Genomic DNA, 21815 nt, shown 5'->3' with positions numbered 1-21815 from the left:
AATGATGGAAAGAATATATTATCAATTACAAATAATTTTTCATAATATCGGTCCAATAGTCGGACATCTGATTGGATACTTAAAACGAGGAGAGTATTTTAAATGATTTTTTCGTTTAAGATTTCAACATCAAGAAAAACTAGAAATGTTTTGTCTTTTATTCAATATTTATCTTCTGTTGACTAGAAAGCTAATAATGATTTTCTTGGTTAGATTCTCATGTTCATGTAGTGTAATGAAGTTATTTTGAAAATAGATGGCCGATAACTTCTTGTTGAGCAACTCTCTTGATGAGTATATTGGACATGTCTTATTATAATGAGATTCTCTCTTGATGATTGTACTTGAACATGCCTTCTTATTATAATCAGATACACACTAGATGAATGTGCTTGAACATGTCTTATAAAAAGACTCCTTATGAGAATGCTTAAAAGATATTTGTTTTGTCAAAAACTTTTAAAATCTCTCTTGACGAGTGTGCTTCATGAACTTAGCTCTCATCATGAAGCTTAAGGTTGTAGAGTGGTATTCTTTTAAATTAACACATAACAAGAAAATGGCTACTTTCGAGAAAGGCGTGTTCTTCCTACTTTACATTCTTGGTTAGACCATCCGTTATGGTCGAGATTGTGAGCAAGATTAGAGAGAGATATATTTTTTTTTTCGTGGGAAGGGGAGGGAGGGGGTGGTATTGAACCAGAAATATTTCTTAGGGGGTGTTTGTTTTTTCTTCAAACATCTTCAAGGGAGCTAATGTCTGCAGGCGCGCAGACATTACCCTTGAAGACTGTTTGTTTTTTTTCTTAAAACAGATCTGAAGTTATCTTCTTTCATCTTAAAAGAAAAGCAAGGAAATCTTGCTTAAAACATCTTCACAAAAAAACCTTTGCAGCCACCCTCTCATCCACTGCTCCTACCACCGTCCGCCAACACCACCACCCACCGTACGCCGCCACCACCACCCCCGTACCCCGCCGCCACCGTCCACCACCATCCACCGCCACCACCACCGTCCACCACCCACCATCCATCACCACCACCGTCCACCACCCACCATCCATCACCACCACCGTCCGCCACCACCACCACCATCCATCACCGCCACCACCACCATCCATCACCCACCACCACCACCATCCATCACCGCCACCACCACCACCATCCATCACCGCCACCACCACCGTCCACCACCCACCATCCATCACCACCACCGTCCACCACCCACCATCCATCACCACCACCGTCCGCCACCACCACCACCATCCATCACCACCACCGTCCACCACCCACCATCCATCACCACCACCATCCATCACCACCACCACCATCCATCACCGCCACCACCACCATCCATCACCCACCACCACCACCATCCATCACCACCACCGTCCACCACCAACCAAAACCATCCATCACCACCACCCATTGTCCACCACCACCATCCACCGCCACTACCCACCGTCCGCCGCCACTACCACCATCCACCACCACCACCTTCCACCACCCACCAAAACCAAATCGGCATGGCAAGCAAAGACTAAAAACTAGATGTAACTTGAATAAATGACTTCTATCTTGTGAGATAAGTTTGACAGTTATGCAGACAGTATCAGCTTATAAAAACAAACAGTCTTATATTTTCAGCTTGCAGATCTTCAGACCACATCTTCAGTTGCAGACATGAAAACAGATGAAATCAGCTTGCAGACAGTTTATGTCTGCAAAAACAAACAGCACCTTAGTGTATTCATGTGGGGCCCACCTTATTTTATTAATTTTTTATTTACCTAAACACTATAATTGTAGCATCTCAACCCCCCACCCAATATCTCTCACACTACTACACCCTTGAAATATAATTCATCTTCTTGCTGACTAGACGCCACGTGACACACTATAATTGTGGCATCTCAACCCCCCCCCCCCCTCAATATCTCTCACACCACTACACCCTTAAAATATAATTCATCTTCTTACTGACTAGACGCCACGTGGCACACTTCTCCCCCCTACCACAACGCATGGTCTTATCAGTTGATAATTAGTCATTAAAGTTGTTGCAAACCTGTATGATTTTTGTCAAAAATGTGTTATAAATTCACAACCATATACATTTTATTTATTTGTAAGTGTTTATTTCTTCCTCTATAAATATGTACATAAAAAAAGATTGCATTCTTTTACACAGATGATTCTACAGCCTCCTTTACATTTAACTGCAGTTCGGCATCGGTTTCCGCAGGAGCATAGCTAACCTGCATCCAGAAGCAAAACCATTGTAACCGAACATACAATTATTTTAATTTGAGAGAGAGAGACAAACAGACCTCCACAGGCAGCTCAACTGGGAACAAGTTTATGCTACTTGGATCAAAACTGAAACCACTGCACAACAAAGTGAATTGTCAAAATCAATCCATAAACGCAAACAGCATGCACGTCGATTTGAACCAATAGTTCATATATTTTGATCATTTCAAAAAAAATTAAAAAGGAAGCAAGATCATATATACCTGCGAGAGATTACCAACTGCCACACGTATGGAATGAAGAACTCTTCAGGGTGGCTCTCTTGCTCGTAAGTGAATCGTAGTTGCGTGAACATCTAAAAATTGAAAAGAGGGATATGTATTTAGAAAACTTATATGATATAGAATATATCAGAAATATCTGGTGTTTCAATGTCTGACAAAGACAAATGCTTATGATTTATAAAATTACCTTCATGCCATCACCTCGCCAAAATCTGCAATTTATATTGATTACTTGTAGCACTTTCTCAACCGACCATTCTCCATCCAACTTTTGTGCATCCATACGGCTATTAAAAAAATCCAAAACCTAAAAACCAACAAATAATTTAATTACCATAATTTAAATCCAGCATAACAACTGTATCACTAATTGCAAGTCTTGATTTTTAATACATACAGAAAATATATTCTCCAACAACTCATTGAAGCGTGGATGGTTCCGGAAAGGTTGAAAAACTTCCTGCCTGTGCATAATTGCATATATCACCTGACACATTTAGAAAGTCAGTGGTAATACCATACAACATATATTGCACATAGGAAAATATATAATTGCAAGTACCTCGGGGTTTCTTGGCAGTGCATGAGTCAGGATCCCATTGAGTATTTCCAATACGATTCTCAAAAAGTCGGTATATATATGCAACTCTGCTGACTGGACCAATGGATTGTAAGTTAGTTAATTATACAATAAAGAAAATGAAACTGAAATAATAACAGCCTATTACCGTATCTTCAGGAAGTTTATCATCATCCTTATCACTCATTTGCATTTTATTATTCTTTAGCTCTTCCAGTTTTGCATATCTGGATATTATATTATGTCCATTAAAATCACTATTGAAAAGAAATTAGGGCTCATATAATATAAAGATGAGAAAGATGGCGTACTTGCGTGCCAACATATCAAAAAGGCTAACCAGACGTTGTGCTGCATATGAACTTAACCGATGCACATGTGGCGCCATGTTGGCCAAAGCTGCAAGGCAATTGGTATGTAGATAAACATCCTGTTCCATACCAAAAAACATGTAAAAAGTTGGGTAAATGTAATGAAAATGTATTATTTTGATATGAATATATTATTATATTGTCTTACTAGCATCTTAGACATGTTATACTTCACTGTCCTGATTAGAATGATGACCATGAGAGAACCGAGAGATGTTTGATTAAGAAGACGTTCTTGATACCATGGGACCGAAGGCAGAATCTAATAAAACGTTGGTATGTCAAAATTAACTGCCTCATGTAACAAATACTTTAAAAAGGACTTATTTTATATCATATAGCTAGAGTAGATAATATGAAGTTACCAGCTTGTGTATGCTAGCATTAAAAGAAGAATCTTGACTAAGTATAAGCAGAATAATCAGCACCATATAGATTTGATTTGATGTTCGCCTTGAAGCATCATAAAGTGTCTCCAACAGGGGCATCAACTGGCCATTTAAATGAAAAACAAAATGATTCTTATTATATCATATAACTATATAAGAACTCTAAAAAGTAGTAATTATAGATTTATAGTTCATACCAATGTATCTATATCAGTCCGGACTAGAACATATTCTAGAAAGACCGAATTCCCGTGAACCAACGCATACAGGAGCAGAAGAGTAGCTTCATCAGCCAAGCACCTGCAGAGGTTAATCGGTTTTATCAAAAGTATCTAAATGTTTTTTTAAAGTGTACCCATTGAATATAATGTTTAACCCAAATCAAAGTACATTGAGCTCTTACATGCCAAGTGTATCAAAGAGATGAGCAAAAGACAATCTGACAAGTGGACCACTATGTGCGTTTCCCTCAATATCCACCCGATCGACTGAATTAGAATAATTAAAAAGATAAAGAATAAACGCTAAAAAGAGAGTATATCTAAAAGTATTAAAAGATAAAAGAAACTTATACTCGACATCCCTAACATTTTCCAAGGCTTTGCAATATGGATTTTCAGCAAAATATGTTTCATCTTTCAGAAGAGACTCGGAAGTATTGCTGTTTTTAACAGATTCCACAAGGATACATTTACGATAGTGAATGAGAATAAGTAATATATTGACACTGCTGTCCGCCAGTTGACTTCTAGAAGCTTCAACACTTGAATTCACAAAGTAACTAAGCAGAAACAACACTATGTTTGCTGAAAGTCATGTATAAAGGACATTCTATCAGTAACATCATACATAAACCATAGTTACTGAAATACGACACATATAGAATAGGCCAGTTCAGATATACCAGCAGCAGAACCGACTTTCTTCAGTACACCAAGTTGGCTTTCTTCAGACATTAAAGCATACGATGCACTACTTTTAGATCGTGGGCGTGAAATGTAGTTAACCAGCAGTTTATGAACAACCAAACCTACCAAAGAACTTTCCTGCAAATTAAAAAAGATGTTTAAATATTACTTTCATTAGTTTATAACACATCATTACTTGCTTAAAAGATTTCACCTGACTCATTGCTGCATCTAAAAAAGGGTGAACATCATTTGGTCCAGGTGATGGCCCGGAAAGAAGTTGAGTAGACATAGCAATAAGCATAAAGTTCAGCAGTTCATGATGCAGAAGATACGTCTTGGGACTGAGTATTTATAATTACAAAATTAGATAATAAAATTTAAAAACATAAACCATAAACCCTAATTCCAACAGAATAATTTACCTTACATCCACTCTGCCAATAAAGCTAAGCACAGTATGCATAACCATTCTCATCTGAAATCGACAAGATAACTTAATTTGGCATTTTAATCAGATTATGTAAAAATGTTGTGTTAAATTATTAATAATTACCTTTAGGGAATTTATCGGGTACTATCTCATTCTCGTCTAAAGACAGATACAAATCATCAAAGTTGTCGGATTTCAAATTCTCAATCGAATACTTTAAGAAAACAGACGATATATAAGACGCATTTAGAGCCTTCATAGAAGCCACAGAGGCTTCATCAGTGCTATTATCAAGTGAGTCTTGCAAACACAATGTTAAGTGAACCAGTATCTTAGCAAGGTGTCTAGTGGAACAATTATTCTGTGCTGCAAAATGAAATGAAACATATTAACATTAAATTATTAATCCTAATTAAAATAGAAATAGAAAAACCCTAGTAATAAGTACCTAATGTATGGCAAGCTTGTTGAACACGATTAGCTGGCCAATGGAGGTCAAAAGGGAGGTCGAGAAGCTTCTGCCAGTAATCGGAATTGAGTGGAAATGATTTGCCGCCGACGAATGTTCCGATCAGATACTCCGCCGCCGGCCCAGCGCGGCGTAGAAGGTCCGGTGCCCATTTGTAATTGTAATTGGATGGGATCTGAGTTGAAAGTATAAGATTACGATAAAGAGGTGAATGAGAGACAATATGTTATTATTATGTAATGTGTAGATCTTTGAGACGGTGGGTGGTGACGTAAGATTGTCCGTCGGTGAGTCAGTAGATGAAAGAAATCCGTTAAGGCTAATTAGTATTTCTATTTCTATTTGTAATTTATAATAATAAAAAAGACAGAAGTAAGGATGATGATGATGATGATGATGATGATGATGATGTCAAAAGTCTATAGAACGTGTTGAACAAGGTGGTGCCGTGGTGGTATGCTGGTATTGGTAAATGGTAATTAAATTAATTACAATTACAAGATAATCAATGTTAAATCCTATTTTATAAGGTTTATATAAGCTTAAAATAAATTTGGCACCTAAAAATTATGTGCCTCGGTAGAATGTCCAGCTCGTACTATCCACAAGTGGACCATTCTATTATAAATAGAATGTACTTTAAGAGAGAAATTGTAAATGTATAGCAACTACAACGCAAGACGTCTACAAACGATACATTAAATTCCAAACTTCTTTCAAAAACACTCATTTGTTATAGTTATTCAATCAAACATCTAACAACCACATTAAATATGAGTGTAAGTATGTTTGTGTGTGAGCACTCGTATGTGTCAATGTGGGAGAGTGATGTGAACAAGTTTGCTCTGTTTGATGTTTGTAAATCTAGACGAGGGAGAAAGACTTCTCCTATAATGGCGGTGTTTAAAATTAGGTTTAGGTTTGGAAATCTAGACGTCACATTGGCAACTTTAGGATGCTCTTATACTACAAAACTTATGAACACAAGATCGAAGCTAGGGGTTGCATCGTTGTCACGTGACATTGATAAGAAAAGCTTATATGTATTTTTACTTAAAAGTTAAGTTACAAAGTATATTTTTGAACAATGACATCTATAAAGAAAAGGTTTAGTTTCATAATTCAATTGTTGTCACGTGACTTGAGAAGAAAAGTTTATATGTATTCGTAGTCTCATGACCAATTTCTCTTATCTATCAAAATCACTTATGAATTCATATTTTTGTTATAATATGCCCAATGAGTTTACACATCAATTTCACAAATTACTGTAAAAAGAATAATTTCATTAAATTAACTTTGAAAACAATGTTTATTAGAGTAAATTATACACCACATTGTCCCTATAGTTCAATTAAGTAGGTATAAATAATATTAGAAAGTGACAGAAAAGTAAAAGTTCATTATAATTTATTTCAGCATATATGATGAATATATCACTTTTGAAGATATGAAATAAAGTAAAGTAATAAATTATGAAAAATAAACAGACTTGTGATTGAAATTAAAAAGAAAACTACAATTTAACCACCATGATAATAATTCAATACTTAACTATGGTGGGATTACCAGAAATTACTACAAAATTTTACTATCCTTTAAAAGGTTTCTTGTACCTATTTCAAGTTATAAAAACACTCAAACATGGATCAACAAAAGTGTCTACAAGTATAATGAGGCTGCAAACACAATCTCTCTCTTGATCTTCGATACCGCATCTTCAAATTTGGCTTCAAGTTCAACTTCGCCAATCGACTTTGCAGCTAATATTAATTGCTGAAGAACTTCCATCCTCCTAATACCTCTAATCAAACTGCCTTCAAATACTTGTGTTACGTCCATCCTCCTGGTCACTATCAGCCGCTGCCTACCCACCAACTACCAGCAGGGCACGTGCGTAGGCCACAGTTGGTAGAACAGGAATACTATTCAGCAGGCCACACCTCCTTGGAAACCTACCTTCGGCTATAAATACCACAAATGGTATGACCATCTCATCTTATCATATCTTACCATATTATCATCATATTATACCTGATATCTGCTCTAGCAATCTCTTAATATACATTTATATTTAAAGAGCAATCTAGTCTGATTCTCACGCCGGAGGGTGGTCACAAGGAGGAACCCCCCCTTCTCAGTGACAAGCTCACGGTGTCTGTTTTGCAGGTTATCAGAAGAACCATCTTCTCTGGGTCTAACCCCTCGTGGGAAACATCTATCTAACCCCCAGGTTATCCGTAATCTGCCCGGGGTCCGGTTAGTGTTTCTTCATTGGCGCCATCCGTGCATAAAAGCTAGAACTTCATTTTTCTCCAGTTTTTTCAAACTTCTAAGAAAGATGGTTAAAGAAACTCCGGTAACCACAACCCCAGCTACTGGGGGGAATACCGGCTACACAGCCTTTACGAACACTATCCCGGTTACCCAAGCCGGGGCAAGTGAAGTAAACATTACGAACACCACCCCAGTTACCCAAGCTGGGGCAAGTGCAGTAAATAATCGCTCACTGGGATTCACTGATACCCAGTTTGAGAAACGAACAAGACTCCCCCGCCAAACTCTCGATGAAGTTAAGGCATGGGCGGAGGCACGACAAAAGGAATTCCAAGCTGAGTTGGACGAACGCTTGCGTTCCGTCCAACAGGCCGACGAATTCGAATACTTGGACGATGACTCGGAGGAATCCGACTCCGACGCGAACCCTCGCCATAGGGCAAAAGGGAAGCGTAGGGAAACGGACTCCCAACCGACAAGGCATTTTGGACAAGCCTTCAAACCAAAAAACGCAGGTGGAAATCCACGTGACTTCTCCAAAACATTCAGACCAAACGTTGCAAATGCGGGAACGTCCAAATTTGCAAGGGACATTGCGGAAGCAATCGCCCCAAAAAGTGCCAAACAAATGTCCAGCATAGGCACATATGATGGTATATCTTACCTAGACGATTATTTGAACAGGTTCATAGCGGGGGCAACCGTCAGTAGTTGGACGGAACCTACGTGGTGTTAGATGTTCCAAATGACGCTCGTTGGGGCTGCTAGAGCGTGGTTCGATCGTCTACCGGTCAACCACATCTACGACTGGGCAGACTTCCAACAGAAGTTTAGCCAACACTTTAGCCAGCAAAGAAAGTATACCGAGAAGCAATGGACAATCCTCAAATGCATTCGAGAGGAAGATGAATCTTTGCTAGACTTCATCACTCGCTTCAACTCGAAGAAGCTAAGTCTGGGTAACATTAGCGAAGATCTTGTTCGCGCTGCTTTTATCCAGGGCGCGAACGACCCAGAGCTCATCCGTACCTTAACGGGTAAAGATGGTATGCCATCCACATGGGATGCCATCATGACAGCAGCAAAACGCTTTGCGGAAACGGAGAGGCAACTGGGTAGAGATCTCCCACAGAGCACAAACCTCTACACCCAGAAAACAAGAGAAGACAACGTCCTTACCGCCCGATTAAACAAAAAGCGAAAGCTAGGCATTTGGCAGTCAAGGGTAAACTTTGACACCTCATCCGGCTTGCAACATCGGTTAGGCGGAAGGGATAACGTACAGTCAAACAAGAACTCCAGATGGACGCCGCTCACCAAAAGCGTCACCGAGATATTCGCCACCGAGGAGCTCCCATGGCCAAAGCCTCAAATAATCCGACATCGTCACAATGCTGATCGGAGTAAATACTGTGACTTTTACAGGACAAAAGGCCACAACACCGAAGAATGCATAGACGTAAAGGACATGGTCGAAGCATTTGTCAGAGATGGGACGCTCGCACACCTCGTGGCGCAATGAACGCTGAGCAGGCTGATGCGTGTAGAACCCCAGCTGGGGAAAACACGAATAAAAATTCCAGCTTCAATGTGGAGACTACATGCTGCGTAAAGAACGAGATCCCGAACCAGGTGCGTATCGGCTCGATAGCACTCCCATCCCAACAACATGGAAGGGAGCTCAATTACACAGTTTGCATGTAGATCAATTCCAAATTTGTAAAGAAAAGGCCAAGAGCCACTTCTAATGGAAATGATTCTCTTTAGAACATCGACGCTGATGATTTTGCATTTATACTTTATGAACTTTCAACACGAATATGCCGGTTTTCACCGCATAATTACGTGAAAAGTCGTTGCATGGGGAATGCGGCAAAACCCGCATAAACCCAAAAAACGGCTAACCTTCACGCAGGTCAGTTGAAGGGGAAAAGTTCAGTCATCCCACTAAATGAAAGTGCCGGTGTATCCGCATGAATCATGATAGAGGAAACTGAACAGTAACCTATTAACAACCGCGCGTCGAACGGTTAATTTATTCAACACGAATATGCCGGTTTTCACTGCATAATTACGTGAAAAGTCGTTGCATGGGGAAGGCGGCAAAACCAGCATAAACCCAAAAAACGGCTAACCTTCACGCAGGTCAGTTGAAGGGGAAAAGTTCAGTTATCCCATTAAATGAAAGTGCCGGTCTATCCGCACGAATCATGATAGAGGAAACTGAACACTAACCTATTGACAACCGCGCGTCGAACGGTTAACTTATTCAAGAAAATTTCTAACAAAAGGATGAGAAAAACCTACACGCAGGTCAGATATAGGTAAAGTTTAGCCATCCTACTAAGTGCAAGTGACGGTCCTACCCGCACAATCACGAAAGAGGAAGCAAAACTTCAACCTATCATCTACCACGTTCAAAGGTTAACTTATCCTAAACACTTAGAAATTTCAAGAAAGATGAGGAAAACCTACACGCAGGTCAGATATAGGTAAAGTTTAGCCATCCTACTAAGTGCAAGTGACGGTCCTACCCGCACAATCACGAAAGAGGAAGCAAAACTTCAACCTATCATCTACCACGTTCAAAGGTTAGCTTATCCTAAACACTTAGAAATTTCAAAAAAGATGAGGAAAACCTACACGCAGGTCAGATGGTAAAGTTTAGCCATCCTACTAAGTGCAAGTGACGGTTCTACCCGCACAATCACGAAAGAGGAAGCAAAACTTCAACCTATTATCTACCACGTTCAAAGGTTAACTTATTCTAAACACTTGGAAAATTACTAATTTAAACTAAAGTATGCAAGTCATATAACGTTTATAAAGCAAGAAATCCAAAGAAAATAGCTGTCTTACCCGCACAAAGATTTATATTTCACAATGAATCATTACAAGAATGGCCGGGTAACTACCCGCCTACAAGAAAATAAATCTATACAAGCTAAATCTATCCTAGCAGTGGGAAGGGATCTTCAGGATCAGGCTTCAGGGCCACTTCCACTTGGACCAGCACCATCAGTAGAGCGTGGCAGTTCAAGGAAAGCTTTAAGGATAGCTAGCCCATCATCAGCAGCAGCAACTTGGTTCACCTTCTCCACCACATGATGCGGGAAGGCGGCGTACCGATTCACTGCTTGGTCGTAAACAGCTTCAGTATCAACATTATACAAAGGGAAGTTGGAAGGCGGAATGCCTTTCTCAACGAACCCTAGACCAAGCAGGAAGCCGACCTTTTCCCCATCCTCGTGAGAAGCGTTGAGGGCTGCGCTCATAGCATCGTCATAAGATGTCTCTGAGAAGACCCGATGCACAACCTACAAAGAAAAATACAAGTATCAGAACCTTTTCTATTTACAAAGAAAAGCGTAAAGACAAGAAAAGCTTACCTGAGACAACGCTTCTCGAAGAAGTCATTCCTTGGCAACCAGAGCTTCTTGGAGGGCAGCTTGAGCTTCGTTACGGGCGCGTTCGGCTTCACTCTTGTTGAGGTTGGAAAGCAACACTTCTTTAGCCGCAGCCTCTTCGACGCCCTTTAGCTTCCGCTCAGTATGGTCAAGCACCCCCCTCTGGTCCAAGATCTCCTGGAGCTTTTTGGCATCTTCCATCGCCAAGGCATCATAAGCCTGCTGGAGAGCCTCTAATTTGGCTTTAAGCTCTTCATTCTCCACGCGTAGAGGCTCAGCAACAGCTTCAGCCTTGGTGGCCTTCTCGGTTGCGTTCCTTGCAGTTTCCTTAGCCAGCCGAAGCTGTTCATTAACAGCTTGGGCAGCCTTGGAACGGGCCTCGAGCCGGGCCTGAACTTCAACCTCGAGGGCCTTGAAGGCCTTCTCCTTTTCCGCAGCAGCTGCGGAAAGCCTTTGGTTCTCCTCCCGGACAGCCCGCGCCTGAGCTACTTCTTTAACGCGAGCTGCTTTTAACTTGTCGTTTTCACGACAAAGCAGCTCGACGCGCGGCTGCATCCGGGCCAGGAGAACCCGAAGCTCATTGGTTAGCCTACCCTCTTGGTAGTTAGCCATGGCTTCCCCCAACGCACCACTGGGAGCAGCGTGACGAGCCCACTCCACGCACTCCACAGGGGTGCGAAGGGTTGTTGCTCGGCGAATGTTCCATCGTGGAACATACACTTCATTGGAATCCGACACTGCAAAAAACATAAAGCAGTAATGAAAAGATGATAAAAAAAAAATATATGAAAAGGGCCAAAAGAACCCTACGCACATGTAGGGTCAATAACAGGCCGATAGCCGCCGAACCCATCACCTGAACCCAAGGGAAATCCATCCAAGAGGTCAGGCAGATGGGAAGGTGGCAGAGATTGGCGAGAAGCCCCATGCGTACCTGATGGATCGGCCGTCGTTGCCGATGACGGGGGCATGGTAGCAGCCGCCGCGGTCGGCGCCGCGGAATCCGCAGCAAGAGTGACCGCCGGCTCAGTGAAAGATGCTGTAAAAATAGCAGCCGGCGGTGACGTCATCTCAGCTGGAACAGTCGGCTCAAAGGAGTGAGCAACTGAACCAGCGGAAGCAGGCGCAGGCGCCTGGGTCGTCGCCTCAGGTAGGCTGACCAAGCCTACCGTCATTGGCGGAGAGGTACTCCTCTGCGCTCCACCCTGGAATGCGTCAACATCCACGCCTGCGTAAAGAAGAAAAGTGTTAATGATATTAAGCTATGAAGTTAAAAGACAAGAAATTTGTACTTACGGGTTTTCTTGAGCCTGAAGGTACGGACAGGCGGGGACGAACCCGATGGAGCCGGCCTCTTTGCGCCGGTCACCGTCGTCTTCTTGGGCTCTCCGGAGGTAACAGTCACAGCCTCCGGAGCGGTGGTCTTATCACCACCGAGATTCCCCGCCACCTCTTCGCTCTCGGTCTCCGAATCAGACCGAGGCGCCGGATCGGCAGTGGAGGCCACCTTCTCCTTTCCCTTCCCGCCGGCAGCCTTCTACTTCCGCACCAACGGAGGACTATCTGCGGATTCCTCATCAGAACATACGATTAGAGGAATTCCAGCAGAGGTTTCACCATTGAGGGGTCGAGGGTTGAAGAGCGCCTTACCTGGCCGCCTGGCGCTCAGGATCTCGTGGCCTAGCGGGTAGACCTCCACGAACCGATCCGCAGTTTGTTCTAGGATGGGCAACTCGTTCTCGTCTAGAGCGCGAGTACCCATCCGAGCGGGACCGTCAGCCTCCCGCGGGTTCAGGAGCGACTGCAAGTCGTTCCCCTCTGAAATAAACAGGAAAGAAGTTAGAAGAAATTCAAAATCAACAAAAGGAAACAAAGCATACCGTAAGGAACAGAGTTCGAACCGTATTCGAGGACGATCGGAATCTTTCGCGCATCAGCCTCCTTCCACACCCGGCTCATCCCCAGCATCACCATCCCCGACTCCGCAAACCGGTAAACCGGAGATTGGACTCGAGATATCTTCGAAAACCATTCCGCCTCCTCGTAGTTGGAGGCGTGAAGGCTGGGAAGGGCTTGCCCGTTCTTGAATTTCATGGCAAGAGGGATGGCGCGAGCGGAGATGTAGAAGAATTCCCGCTTCCACGCGCGAAGACTGCGCTCGGTTGCGCAAATCTTCAAACCCTTTATCTGGGTTATCAACGTATACCACCCCTGGATGCACCTCCAAGTGTAAAAGGTCATCAGGCGGTCAACATAGGGCTCAATGCCCAGAATCCGGCACACCCACTCGAAGTGCCGAATCTTGGCAATCGCCATCGGGTGCACCTCGGTCAGGTGCACACCGTGCCTCTCAAGGACACGGTAAACAAACTTTGTCAATGGGAACCTAAGATTCCCATAAACAAAGAATGCATCATATACCCCGATCTTGCCTCTGGGGCCATCGTACACAGTCTGATGGGGTTCAGGAAACTCAGGCTCGAGAGACTCGAGCATGAACTTCCTGACGACGTACTGGTACAGATCGCCAGGCAGAGCACACTGGCACTCGCCAGCAGTACTCTTGTCATCGGCTGTAGATTCAAGATCACGAGACGACATCTTGCAAAGGAAATAAGAAAGCGATTTCGAGAGAATGCTTGCCTGAAAAGGGGAGTATTCGCCGGAAATCGCTTAAAAGATGAAGAGAAGAGTGAAAGTGTGGATTACAAAGAACCCTCTCCCCCTTTATATACTAATCGCAATTAATGCGATGCATTTAATGCGGAAGAGAGAGAAATCGAAGGTGCAATGAAACTATGACACGTGGCAAAAAGCAAGCTGGCAACAGCTGTTGACAGGACGCGTACCATTAATTTCGCGGCCACGCGCCCGAAAAATCGCGCCCACGCGCCTGAAAAAGCGTCTGGAATGACCATGTACTGTCACGTCACCATAACTTCCTGCACGTCCTGACACAGTCAGAAGAAACCGTCGCACGACGTTTCAGAGGTTTGGACTGTTCTTATCCTTTCACCAACCTTTCGAATTTCAAAATTCAAAATTCAAAAAAGATTAAAAAGTAAGCGGGAAAATACCCCTTACATTGGCAAACAAGTAACCGTAAGACGGATGCGGGTAAAGTGTTAAGGCAAAACCCTTCACATACCTAGCACCCGCAGGGAATTGAAGCCAAGTAAACCTTGGCAAACAAGTAACCGTAAGACGTATGCGGGTACAGTGTTAAGGCAAAACCCTTCACATACCTAGCACCCGCAGGGAATTGAAGCCAAGTAAACCTTGGCAAACAAGTAACCGTAAGACGGATGCGGGTACAGTGTTAAGGCAAAACCCTTCACATACCTAGCACCCGCAGGGAATTGAAGCCAAGTAAACCTTGGCAAACAAGTAACCGTAAGACGGATGCGGGTACAGTGTTAAGGCAAAACCCTTCACATACCTAGCACCCGCAGGGAATTGAAGCCAAGTATACCTCGGCAACCAAGTAACTATAAGACGGGTGCGGGTATAGTGTTTAGGCAAAACCCTTCACATACCTAGCACCCGCAGGGAATTGACGCCAGGAATACCTTGGAAGTAAAGTAACCGTAAGACGAGCGCGGGTACAGTGTTAAGGCAAAACCCTTCACATACCTAGCACCCGCAGGGAATTGAAGCCAAGTATACCTCGGCAACCAAGTAACTATAAGACGGGTGCGGGTATAGTGTTTAGGCAAAACCCTTCACATACCTAGCACCCGCAGGGAATTGACGCCAGGAATACCTTGGAAGTAAAGTAACCGTAAGACGAGCGCGGGTACAGTGTTAAGGCAAAACCCTTCACATACCTAGCGCTCCGCTGGGAATTGAAACCAAGAAGGATCTTCTGGGCAATGCTCGCGGAAACTGAAATAACATCCCCGCATAGCGGGAACGTCGAGAACTACGTTGTTTGAAGCTCCATGATGGAATTGGTGGTTTTAACATAATTGATCACTATGTTCAAAACTACCAAAACCTCATGGAGAATCCACACAAGTGGGACTCAACGCTCCTGACTTGCGAGGAGGTTACAGACCTACCCGCATCATACCCAAAGATTAAGCAGGAAACTCGGGAATTTCTGCAAGTGACAAGGACTTCCGCGGGAAGAATCCCCATGGAAAACCTTAAAAAACCCTTTTCAAAACCCTTTGCTTAAGTCCAAAAGTTCACCTCACTTTATTAAACACTCATGAGAAGAACATTGAACTGGGGGGACTTGAAGAGGTAGGTCCCAGCAGAGCCCAGTTGGACCCGCAAGACTCACCTTGAAGAGGGACGTCTGCGCAGAAACCAACTGGATCCGCAGGACCAACCATGCTCAGAGACGTGACGTCCTTACGTGCAGTATGCAAGCTGTTCCCGCAGGAAATGCCTCCCAATGGTGAAGGACTCCGCATTTTCCCGCAACCTCGGATACAAGCCATCAGGGAAGGCCACCCGCGCAGCATGGCTACACGCACAAGGCACTTAGCTCTCAATCACTCAGTGTCACCTGAAGGAATGAGCAAAGCCGGGAACAATCCCGCACAAGGGCGGGTGGGGGAATACTCCCGCCCAAATAAGCCAGTCCGTACGATACGGGAAGATCTTCTGTACTGTACCTGACGAGGTATGGGCAAAAGATCTGACTAAAGATACGACAGCTTATTGACAACAGTATGGCGAGCAGCATGCTCCTGTACTGTATGTCACTATTAGCCGCTGCCTACTCACCAACTTCTGTCATACCACGTGCATAGCCGGCAGTTGGTGGAAAAGGAATAGTACACAGCAGGCCTGGTCACTATCAGCCGCTGCCTACCCACCAACTACCAGCAGGGCACGTGCGTAGGCCACAGTTGGTAGAACAAGAATACTATTCAGCAGGCCACACCTCCTTGGAAACCTACCTTCGGCTATAAATACCACAAATGGTATGACCATCTCATCTTATCATATCTTACCATATTATCATCATATTATACCTGATATCTGCTCTAGCAATCTCTTAATATACATTTATATTTAAAGAGCAATCTAGTCTGATTCTCACGCCGGAGGGTGGTCACAAGGAGGAACCCCCCCCCCCTTCTCAGTGACAAGCTCACGGTGTCTGTTTTGCAGGTTATCAGAAGAACCATCTTCTCTGGGTCTAACCCCTCGTGGGAAACATCTATCTAACCCCAGGTTATCCGTAATCTGCCCGGGGTCCGGTTAGTGTTTCTTCAGGTGGGATTACCAGAAATTACTACAAAATTTTACTATCCTTTAAAAGGTTTCTTGTACCTATTTCAAGTTATAAAAACACTCAAACATGGATCAACAAAAGTGTCTACAAGTATAATGAGGCTGCAAACACAATCTCTCTCTTGATCTTCGATACCGCATCTACAAATTTGGCTTCAAGTTCAACTTCGCCAATCGACTTTGCAGCTAATATTAATTGCTGAAGAACTTCCATCCTCCTAATACCTCTAATCAAACTGCCTTCAAATACTTGCGTTACTTCCATTATCTCGTAAAATTTTGACCCTTTTGCCCATGAATAAACAGCCTCCAAAATATCAGGCCGAAACGAATTCACAAAACTCTCCACGTCAATTTCAACCTGTCAAAACAACAACATATCATTCAAATCAATACAACTTTGGAATTAAAACCATGTAACGATATAACAAAATATGGATGAATAAAACGAACCTTGCACTCTAGTTAAACTTTAGCTACCCTTTGTGCGGTATCTTGCAATTGTGTAAAAAGCATGTTGAGTTCTTCCCTTGGCTTTTGAGCATCTTGAAGCTTCTCTTGCCACACGAAACAAGATAAAAGAGAAACCATTTCTTCTACTTTTATGTCCTTAAAAACACCATTAAACATGAGCTCTGTTAATACCAATTCATCCGCGCTACTAATTTCACAAGCAACTTTCCCCTTCAATTCCACAAAATCGTCTCTAGTCGCATATCTGCATCAAATTGCATATTATCTTATTAGTTATTTAAAACCATTTCCTAATAATAAAACAATATAGGAAAGAGTATTTGTGTACCCAAGTCTCCGAAGAACCTGTTTCCTTGCTTTGAGCTCATCTTTAAACGCGAGTGCAGAGGAAGACCGCATTGACTTTTTAATCAACTTGATTTGAGCAGTAATTTGTTTCTTTTTGTGCAGCACTTTCAACTTTTGCTCAATAAGCGGAGATTTTGCAACTTCATGTTTCTCAAACAGGTTCTCAAGGGCTTCAATCCTCCGGACCGCCTTCCTATATGACCCGCTTTTAACCTATAAAAAAATATATAAACATGAGAACATTTTGACAATATAGGTGCAAATATATAAAATGAATAAAAGTCTACCTTCATGTCATCTTCAGGGTCCAATAGGGGCATTCCTTGTTTAGAAAATCTTGAGAGAACTTCAGACACCTTTTTTAGAGTATTTTCCCTGTTTTCCCGTGGCAAAAGATCCTTTGCTATTACGAGCCGCACACTACTCAAGTTATCTATCTGTTGACCAAAGTTGACCATACAAAAAAAAACCAGATGTATTGACCAGAGTTGACCATATATATAATATTAAAGAGATGTTTTGGAACAAAAATCAACAAAACATTTCCCAACACTCGAAAAAGTGACAGTACATGTGCGTTGACCTTAGTTGACCAAACTGAGACACTTAGAAACTTGCCTGAGAAATAGGAACAGAAATGACAGCTGGTTCCCCGGGCTCCTTTAACGGAATAATCTTAATTGTTTTCTTGGAAAGTTCATCCTTAGACACAACACATCTTGTTAGAATATCCACTGTATAATTTGCATCTTCTGGGCGTTTGTCCACATCATCTATATAACATATAAATACATTGACACACATGACACATATACATATAAGTAGTATGTCATGACTAAATCTAAGAAAGAAACTATCATAGAATACAGATGTTCAACCTTCTGAAAGACTCTTGACTCTTTGAAAGTTGACTATAACACCCCATGTGACACAATCCTCAATTGAAAAAGCAAGGGTACTTTCGTCATTATTCGTGCAACGGACACAGGCAAGCCTACCGGGCTGCAAAAATGGCAAGCAGTATCTAGGAGAAAAGATGATGTCACGCACATCCTTCTTAAAGCTTTTATATTGCTGCAATAATGAGTAATAATCTTCTAAACTATCCTCTTCAATTTGAATCGAGTCCCTTTCGTCCTGTAGAACCTTCATTTGTCTCTGCAAACAAAAAAATTATTAACTTTAAAAACAGGTCAAATAGGTCAAAGTCAAAAAACAAAACATGTTTCTGGTTTCAACAACCTCAAGATCAGGGATAGCTCAGTCAGCTTGAAACTGATAGAACGAATTACGAAGCAAGTTTTCAGGATCACCATCTTCACATCTCAATTGATTCAAAAGCATGTTGTAAAATCAAACACAACATGCATATCATAAAAATCAACAAAAATGAACACAACGCATCAATGCAATATAGCAACATATACCAAATTTGACAAGATATTTACTTTGACCACAAAAGGTATGCCTTTGACCATCATACCTGTTCAAACAGTCAGCACTCCCTTTAACCATCATTTTAGCAGTTGAAGGTTCTAATTTTTCATCAACCATAAGAATACAGACGCCACGATCATCAATTCCTCTACGACCCGCACGGCCACTCATTTGAATATATTCACCACCTGATAGCCATCTGAATTTATCTCCATCAAACTTCCGAACATTTGAAAAAACAACAGTTTTTGCAGGCATGTTAAGACCTATGCTAAATGTCTCTGTGGCAAACAAACACTGATACAAAATATCCCAAAATTAAAACCTCAAAATCAAATAACATATGACAATAAAAAATATAAAATTAATAATAACGTCCTCATCTCAACCTTAATTAGACCTTCTTGGAATAATATTTCAATGACTTCTTTCAGTATAGGGAGCAATCCAGAATGATGCACGCCGATTCCACGCTTCAAGAGGGGAAGCATATTCGACACCTGGCAAAAAAAATCCATAACATTCACACAAAAAGATTTAAAAAAAAAAACTCGATGCATATTTTAGTAATTGTCCTGCCTGTGGTAGCTTCTTATCATCATCTGATAACATGTCCATAGCACTCCAAAAGATTGTTTCAGTGTTCGCTTTCTCATCATCATCATTTAGATCCATTTTTGCCATCTAAATATATTTAAGATAATAAAACTGTAAACTTCAATCGATATAATAACCACATATTCAGGAAAAAAAACGGTTACCTGCATTGCAAGGAATTCACATTCCCTTTTGCTAAAACTAAAGATAATAACGGGATCATATTGGCGTTGAATGATCATTTTCACCATTTTAAATATGTCACTGTCTTCACCACCTCTCCCATTAACCAACCCCTTTTGAAACTTCCCATTATCTTTCTTCTCATTAACGGGAACAAGGGCATTTAAAGCTTTTTGAAAACTATCCTCACGAAACTTTCCCTTTTCATCCACCACCAAATATAACCCATCACCACCAGTAGGAAAAAGATAATGCTGAAGTGGTGTCGGTCGATAATCTGTATAAACAATATGACACGGTTGTTGATGAACCTGCAGTATACATTATCATATTAATTTCTTTAACATCATAACTGATAAAAACATAATAAACACTAATCTCATGTCTCACCTTTGCAACCCAGTCAGCAAACTCCTTTGCATTTGGTACCGTAGCAGATAAGAACACAAAACAAGCGTTTTTAGGGGCCATAACAATACTTTCTTCCCAAACCACCCCTCGTTCTCTATCCCGCATATAATGCACCTCATCAAAAATAATCCACGCCACCTCACGTGTTAGCTCTGACCCTTTGTACTGCATACTCCGCCAGATTTCCGTAGTCATCACCTAAAAAAAATAAAAACTTCAGTTAAAAAATATTACACTAAAATTTGCAACAATTCAAAGGAACATAAACTATAACTTATAAACATAATTACCAAACAAGAAGCATTGGGCTCAATAGTAACATCCCCGGTCATCAAACCGACATCCGAAAACTCTTCCTTAAACTCTCTATACTTCTGATTACTCAAAGCCTTAATAGGCGAAGTGTATATTACTCTCTGCTTATTTTTCAGTGACATTGCAATAGCATAAGATGCCACAACAGTTTTCCCAGCTGATGTATGAGCTGACACCTATAATAATCCAAGATTCAATGTTCTAATTAACAAAAACACATAAAGTTCAAATCTTTATAAATAAAGTTCAAATATTTATGAATAAAAATAGAATCTTTACCATGACAGATTCTCCAGCATTGAGGCAATGAATAGCTTCGGACTAAAAAGGGTCGAGAGTAAATGGGAATTCCTTGGCGGGTTTTGAATCTTGGTCGGTGAGTGGCCGGAGAGGAAGAGGAGTGACGTAATTATCCGGGTATGATACGTCATGAACACAGGCAACTGCTGTGTCTACCTCGTTGTTATTGTCGTCTTTGTGTTGTTTGTGTGGTGGTGGTGAATGATTTGAAGGGCCTTCGTCTAGTGATTTTCTTTTTACTGATCCCATTTGATGAAATTTGAAGAATTTGAGATGAAATTGAAGGTTTGAAATCAAGGGTTTAGAGTTCAAAAGAGGAAGAAAGAAGAAACCCTAATAATGTAAACAGAAAAGGGCGGCGAAGGCTTATCATGTTAATGTTTTAAGTTAAAAGAGTGACTTAAACATGTAAAAAACCAAAACCAGTATTAAGATGTTGGATAAAATTTAGTGTCTTAAAAAGGTACTTAGAGTACCCGGGGTGGTGCGTGGTGAGCCACCATCACGCTCGATGGTCTCATGCACACCGCCGTCGGTCCCCCATCACGCGTGATGGGGGTGTGTGCGTGATGGCTATCACACTGTGAGGAGGGTGTTTTCGAGAAAAATATGAACGTTAGGGGAGGGAGCCGTTGGGGGGGGGGGGGGAGGGGTTTAAATAAAAAAAATATAACTAATATAAAACCAAAACCAAAAAGATAACCAAATCCAACTCAAAACCAAATCCAACTCAAAACACTCTCAATCTTTCCCTTCATTCACAACAAAAAAATATGGAATTTCCGAAAGACTTGGTTCCCTTAGACACCAATAGCTCTTCGTCTTCGGACGATGACATTCTCGAATGGTTCCCGTTGTTATATAACGAACTTGAAGGCCCGAGCCGTCTAAAGAAAAAAATGGTGGATCGTGATCGTACACATGCCCACGAAGTGCTAATAAACGACTATTTTGTGGATGAGCCGAAATACAATGACGGGACGTTTAGGGAACGCTTTCGTTTGCCGAAATCTTTATTTTTAAAGATTGTAGCCGACGTCGAAGCAAACGAAGAATGGTTTCAAGAATCTTACGACGCGAGGGGCAAACGAAGTTTTACGGCGCTTCAAAAATGCACATCCGCTATTCG

General features: G+C 41.8%; 2 pseudogenes across 2 annotated transcripts; both read right to left on the bottom strand.

Moving 5' to 3' along the window:
- Positions 1 to 2049: 2049 nt before the first annotated feature.
- On the bottom strand, positions 2050 to 5966 carry LOC143633761 (uncharacterized; annotated as a pseudogene). The gene is made up of 17 exons (XR_013153725.1): positions 5667 to 5966; positions 5342 to 5584; positions 5211 to 5263; positions 5000 to 5129; positions 4782 to 4923; positions 4281 to 4683; positions 4075 to 4177; positions 3854 to 3979; positions 3637 to 3750; positions 3429 to 3547; positions 3266 to 3344; positions 3100 to 3192; positions 2935 to 3024; positions 2725 to 2844; positions 2517 to 2608; positions 2331 to 2388; positions 2050 to 2258 (listed from the first exon to the last, which is right to left on the bottom strand). The product of XR_013153725.1 is annotated as an uncharacterized LOC143633761 (transcript).
- Positions 5967 to 16706: 10740 nt separating this feature from the next.
- LOC143633743 (DExH-box ATP-dependent RNA helicase DExH9-like) lies at positions 16707 to 21021 on the bottom strand (annotated as a pseudogene). The gene is made up of 14 exons (XR_013153722.1): positions 20666 to 21021; positions 20362 to 20562; positions 20051 to 20269; positions 19642 to 19971; positions 19460 to 19564; positions 19270 to 19380; positions 18912 to 19177; positions 18686 to 18794; positions 18322 to 18601; positions 18058 to 18216; positions 17731 to 17876; positions 17424 to 17656; positions 17075 to 17339; positions 16707 to 16982 (listed from the first exon to the last, which is right to left on the bottom strand). The product of XR_013153722.1 is annotated as a DExH-box ATP-dependent RNA helicase DExH9-like (transcript).
- Between the last annotated feature and the right edge of the window lie 794 nt (positions 21022 to 21815).

Source organism: Bidens hawaiensis, unplaced genomic scaffold (genome assembly GCF_021521415.1).
Source record: "Bidens hawaiensis isolate Kalapana, Puna unplaced genomic scaffold, B.hawaiensis_p1.1 tig00000512_1, whole genome shotgun sequence".
Taxonomy (NCBI): Eukaryota; Viridiplantae; Streptophyta; class Magnoliopsida; order Asterales; family Asteraceae; genus Bidens; species Bidens hawaiensis.
The sequence above is the reverse complement of the archived record's forward strand: the minus strand, read 5'-3'. Positions and strand labels throughout refer to the sequence as shown.